Source organism: Daphnia pulicaria, unplaced genomic scaffold (assembly GCF_021234035.1).
Source record: "Daphnia pulicaria isolate SC F1-1A unplaced genomic scaffold, SC_F0-13Bv2 h1tg000226l, whole genome shotgun sequence".
Classification (NCBI taxonomy): domain Eukaryota; kingdom Metazoa; phylum Arthropoda; class Branchiopoda; order Diplostraca; family Daphniidae; genus Daphnia; species Daphnia pulicaria.
The window spans coordinates 5,969-11,895 of NW_025804900.1; the positions used below are offsets into that span (position 1 = coordinate 5,969).

The 5,927-nt window shown below is 49.4% G+C and overlaps 1 non-coding gene across 1 annotated transcript; it reads right to left on the bottom strand.

Moving 5' to 3' along the window:
- Positions 1 to 2,293, bottom strand: LOC124319953. The gene has a single exon (XR_006913645.1). It is a non-coding gene; the product is annotated as a small subunit ribosomal RNA (ribosomal RNA).
- Between the last annotated feature and the right edge of the window lie 3,634 nt (positions 2,294 to 5,927).

Below are 5,927 nucleotides of genomic sequence, written 5' to 3' on the forward strand. Positions count from 1 at the left end.
TTATGATCCTTCCGCAGGTTCACCTACGGAAACCTTGTTACGACTTTTACTTCCTCTAAAGGATCAAGTTCGACCATCTTTCAGTCTCGCCGTTGGTAGGCACCGCACGGGCAGAGATTGCTCCCCACTCGACGGCACCCCGACAAGCCCGTCCGAAGGCCTCACTAAATCATTCAATCGGTAGTAGCGACGGGCGGTGTGTACAAAGGGCAGGGACGTAATCGACGCGGGCTAGTGACCCGCGCCTACTAGGGATTCCTGGTTCATGGGGATCATTGCAGTCCCCAATCCCAACCACGAAGGAGGTTCAGCGGTTACCCGGTCCTTTCGGACAGGGAGAGTGAAACACGCTGATTCCTTCAGTGTAGCGCGCGTGCGGCCCAGGACATCTAAGGGCATCACAGACCTGTTATTGCTCACTGTCACGCGGCTGGACGCCGCTTGTCCCTCTAAGAAGACTGCGTGACGGACGCGAGAGCAGAAGGTATCGCCGGGGATGACGACGACCGAATAACAATAGAGCCAGCCCCCGCGAGACATTCCCGACAAAGCCCCGCCATACCTCATCCGCCAGGCAACCAACCCGTGAAGGCCGTACACCCGACGAACAAAGCACAACGAAACCAAGCCGAGAGATTGCCTCACTAAAGGAACCAGTCCCACCGAGACCCGAATCGCCGCCACCTGATCCCGACGCCTCCGTACTCCCTTCGGTTTCAATTGATAAAACCCGTCACCTATTTAGCAGGCTAGAGTCTCGTTCGTTATCGGAATTAACCAGACAAATCGCTCCACCAACTAAGAACGGCCATGCACCACCACCCACCGAATCAAGAAAGAGCTCTCAATCTGTCAATCCTTCCAGTGTCCGGGCCTGGTGAGGTTTCCCGTGTTGAGTCAAATTACCGCAGGCTCCACTCCTGGTGGTGCCCTTCCGTCAATTCCTTTAAGTTTCAGCTTTGCAACCATACTTCCCCCGGAACCCAAAGACTTTGGTTTCCCGGAAGCTGCCCGTCGAGTCATTGGAGTAACTCCGACGGATTGCTGGTTGGCATCGTTTATGGTTAGAACTAGGGCGGTATCTGATCGCCTTCGAACCTCTAACTTTCGTTCTTGATCAAGGAAAACATTCTTGGCAAATGCCTTCGCTGTTGTTCGTCTTGCGGCGGTCCAAGAATTTCACCTCTGTCGCCGCAGTACGAATGCCCCCGTCCGTCTCTATTGACCATTACCTCGGGTCCAAAAGTAAAAGACCAGCAAAATCGGACCGAGGTCCTATTCCATCATTCCATGCTGCGATATTCAGGCGTTGGGATACACCTGCTTTGAGCACTCTAATTTGTTCAAAGTAAACGTTGCCGGCCGCCCGAGACACCCGGTGAAGGGCACCCCGAACGATTGACTGGGTGGAGCGAATCGAGTCAACTACGACCAAAATTTAAAAAAGAACCCGAAAGAACTTTCCAACTCTGGCCGCAGATACAACAACGACGCACCGACCACCACTCCGGCGATGTTGTCCGACCGTGAAGAGAGTCGGGCTTTGACACCCGGGCTCCCAGAGCGTGAAACGCAACACCCTTGATTCAGAGCGGCGCCGCCCGGCCGAAGACAGACATCCGACTACGAGCTTTTTAACCGCAACAACTTTAATATACGCTATTGGAGCTGGAGTTACCGCGGCTGCTGGCACCAGACTTGCCCTCCAATGGTTCCTCGTTAAAGGATTTAAAGTGTACTCATTCCAATCACGGGGCCTCGGAAGAGTCCCGTATCGTTATTTTTCGTCACTACCTCCCCGTGCCGGGAGTGGGTAATTTGCGCGCCTGCTGCCTTCCTTGGATGTGGTAGCCGTTTCTCAGGCTCCCTCTCCGGAATCGAACCCCGATTCCCCGTTACCCGTTGCAACCATGGTAGGCGCGTAACCTACCATCGACAGTTGATAAGGCAGACATTTGAAAGATACGTCGCCGGCGCGAAGGCCGTGCGATCGGCGTGAAGTTATCCAGAGTCACCAAAATTGGTACGGTGCGCGAGCCCGAAAGCCCGGCCCCGACTGGTTTTGATCTAATAAAAGCACCTCTTCTGCGAGCCCGAAAGCCCGCAGTCGAGGCTCGAGTGCATGTATTAGCTCTAGAATTACCACAGTTATCCAAGTAGGATGGAGTGGATCTAAGGAACCATAACTGATTTATTGAGCCATTCGCGGTTTCGCCGTCTAGCGGCTTGTACTTAGACATGCATGGCTTAATCTTTGAGACAAGCATATGCTACTGGCAGGATCAACCAGGTATTTCGTGTATGTTTGTTTGATATGCATCCGGCGAGTTGCGGGTTTTTATTTCGCCCACGCATCACCAAACACACACCAAATCAACACGTTTTTCGTTTTTTTTTCTTTTTCTTCGGAAACTAAAATTTTTGATCGCAACGCCTGGCGTGTCACAGCGAGTCCCAGTGAAGAGAAACACCGATCCGATCCGTTTGTTGGATTTTTTTCATTTCAATTTCCAAAGTCAAAGACCATTCAACGGTCTATGAGCCCAAAGTGAATCGGATTCATTCGACCGGTCTTGATATATTCATCAACTTTTTTTCCCGTATTACGGTTTTCGACGGTCATATGTGGCGTGCTGTATGCTCATAAGTCAAGCCTGCTTTACTAAGCTGACAAGCATACATCTTTTAAATTTTTGTGGGCTCAGAGTTTTATTTTTATTTTTCCACCGCCGAGGCACACTCTCGCATCACCCCGCACGACACACACACACACACACACCTCACCGCTCAACGGTCACACGAGGCAGAATTTTCCGCAAAGACTTTCGAAGAGAAAGAGAAAACTCGGAACAACCGCGGTCAGAGGCCAGCATAGAGGCATCGTATAGAAAGTCATGGGCGGAAAAAAACAAATCATTTCAAGTCGAGACAAGCAACCAGACTACCCCTATAAAAGTGCGCAATTCTTTAAGAGTTCACCGAAGAATGACCGAGATCAAGTATGCACGAAACGAACATATTCCAAGGGCAGCTGAATAAGCGATTCTGCGCCGAAGCGCGAGAAAAGCAAGCGGTACACCGATGGGGATCGTTTTTTTTATCGTGTTAGATTCGTTGTTGTCAAGCAAGGATTCTCAAAATGTTTTTTGCATTGCACCCAAGTTTCGTACTGATTACTTGTCGCAGACCGGTGACTGTCAAAAAAAAATTTTTTACGTTTTTTCTTGAGAGGTCACTGCCTACACACAACTCCGGGCGGGCCGTACACTCACAGCCGTTTGAATTCTCCCTTCGTGTGTCATGGCCATAACTGAGCGTACATCTTACCGGGCGCCGAGTTGATCTGGCTTGTTCGATGAACGTTCGGGATACGTACAATCGATATAGCTCCAACCGTAACTCGTTTGTAATTACGCCGGCCATACTCAGCGGGCGCTCAGCTCAGCTCTCGATATCTTCCGTCGAAGGGAAGTTCGTAGTAAAAGAGAGTCAGAGTCGACGCCACATTTTGCGGTCCTCGCATCTCATCCGATTTTTGAATTTTATAGATTTGCCATCACTTCCACCCAATTCTCTCGTATATTTCAATCTCTTGACTTTGTCCGACCGGGCCGTCTTCGCCCCCCTTCAACTCCGTCCATCTCCACTTCTGTGTTCCACACAACGAGCTTCCGTCAAACGGCAAAATGTGAAATATGCGCACGCCGCACGAAATAATTTGAAAGCGTTCTGTTTGGTGGCTTTTTTATTTTTTATCTCTCGGCTCACACACACACACACACATTTCCGCCAGAACGGTAATTTTTTTTTGATACGGTGTCAAAAAGTGAAAAGACGCGCACCATTTTCTTTTCTCTTCCGTATCGTCGCTGACGGTAAACGCTGATGGTTATGATGCCGTAAGTTTGGAAGAAAGAATCTTTCCCGTCTTGTCTTGTTACGGTAAAATAACAAAGAACAAGCGTCCGATTTCTCTCACAGACGGCCACAGACAAACCACACGTGCCGAAGAAACGAAACGTCCGAAACCAAAAAAATGTTTGACGCGCGCACCTCTTCTGAACTTTTCGACCAAGAGTCGTTGGATCGAGTGACGAGCTTCTCAGCTGTCGCACCAATCGGTGAAGCGGGCGTTTGAATTCCCGTCCACATCGCGGTTCGGATATATTTTTACATATACCGACCATCGGAAATTTCGAAAACGGTTTTACCGAAGGAATGATATTTCACACACCGACAGCTCATCGAGTTCGTCTCCGTTCAACGGTTTTTTTTTTTTAAGACTTTTTGATCGCATGGGGCTAAACTGGTTAGAGCAAAGCCGCGATCCAAGCAGTGAAAAAAAAACAAAGACAGTGCAAGCGCGATCGAACGGAATCGAAACTAAAATCATGTGAAGTGGCGGGCGGAAAGGAGCTCAGCTACGGTGGAAATGAAACTACAACTAACGCCGAACCGGACAACTTCCCATTCTGCGTCTTCGTTTCATTTCCCAAAGCTCCCCGTCGATACCAAAGTTTTTGCGTCGAAGCTACTAAAGAAATTTCGCGCTTTCCTTTTCGCCTCTTTCGCCTTCCCTTCGATATCTATCCAACCACCGGCTTCGACTTTATTTCTTTCACCCGTCTATTCGCCCGATAGTCGACGGTCGGCCATTCTTGGTATCGGCCAGGCGGACTAACAAGAAGTAAGACTCGTTTGAAAAATTTGGACCGGGCTTTACAATCGCTGCTTGTCGTAATGTCGCAAATTTGAAAAAAATTTTCAATTCGAGAAACCAAACTATTCGACACTTCGAAATTTTTGGGACTCTGAAATTTTTCCGAGTTTAGGAATCGAGACCTCTTCTATACTAAGGAAAACCACTAATGTTCCGCCGCATAATGTCTCCGTTTTCCGGCTCATTTTTAGCGATTGGACGGGGACATTGCCCCATCCAACCGCCAGCCGACTTTCAGGAACCGTCGTTTTCAAAGTTGGGACTTAGAAAATTTTCGACGAGTGGGAATTTTTTACGGTCGCAAGTCATCACGACACGCCCGACCAACCCATTTGAGAGCCGCCACGCCTCGACGGTGTGACGGCTTTTTTTCGAATCGACGGGTCTCGCTCACTCCTCTCTCGCGCCGACCAGAGGCCGGGCGAGAGAGTCGTTGCCAAACACCGTCGTCGGAAATGGGAGAATTTGAGTGGGAATTTTTTACGGTCGCGAGTCATCACGACACGCCCGACCAACCCACTGAGAGCCGCCACGCCTCGACGGTGTGACGGCTTCTCTTTTCGAATCGACGGGTCCTCGCTCACTCCTCTCTCGCGCCGACCAGTGGCCGGGCGAGAGAGTCGTTGCCAAACACCGTCGTCGGAAATCGAGAAATTTTCATTTCCATTTCCATTTTTTTTCATCGGCCTTTATACGTCCCAAGTCCCGCCAACCACGTCACTACCACGTCGTCGGGACTTAGAAAAATTTTTCAATTTTTCGGACTTAGAAAATTTTTCAACTTTCTTTTTTCGACAACCTCTTCCCTATATAGGAAAGTAGTGGATGTTCCGGGCAGTAACTGTACGAAAAAGTCGATTTCCGAATTTTGCCGGACTTTCACCTGAGCTCAGGCCGGGCCGCCCGCTCAACTGCCGCCCGGTCACCACCAAAAACCGTCTTGGAAATTTTCGGACTTAGAAAATTTTTCAACTTTTTTCTTCTCGACAACCTCTTCCCTATATAGGAAAGTAGTGGATGTTCCGGGCAGTAACTGTACGAAAAAGTTGATTTCCGAAATTTTGCCGGGCTTTCACCAGAGCTCAGGCGGGGCTTACCATCACACCCGCCGACCGGTCACCACCAAAAACCGGTCTTGGAAATTTTAGGACTTAGAAATTTTTTCCAACTTTTTTCTTTCGCTCTTTCTCGCCATTTTTAGCCGTCT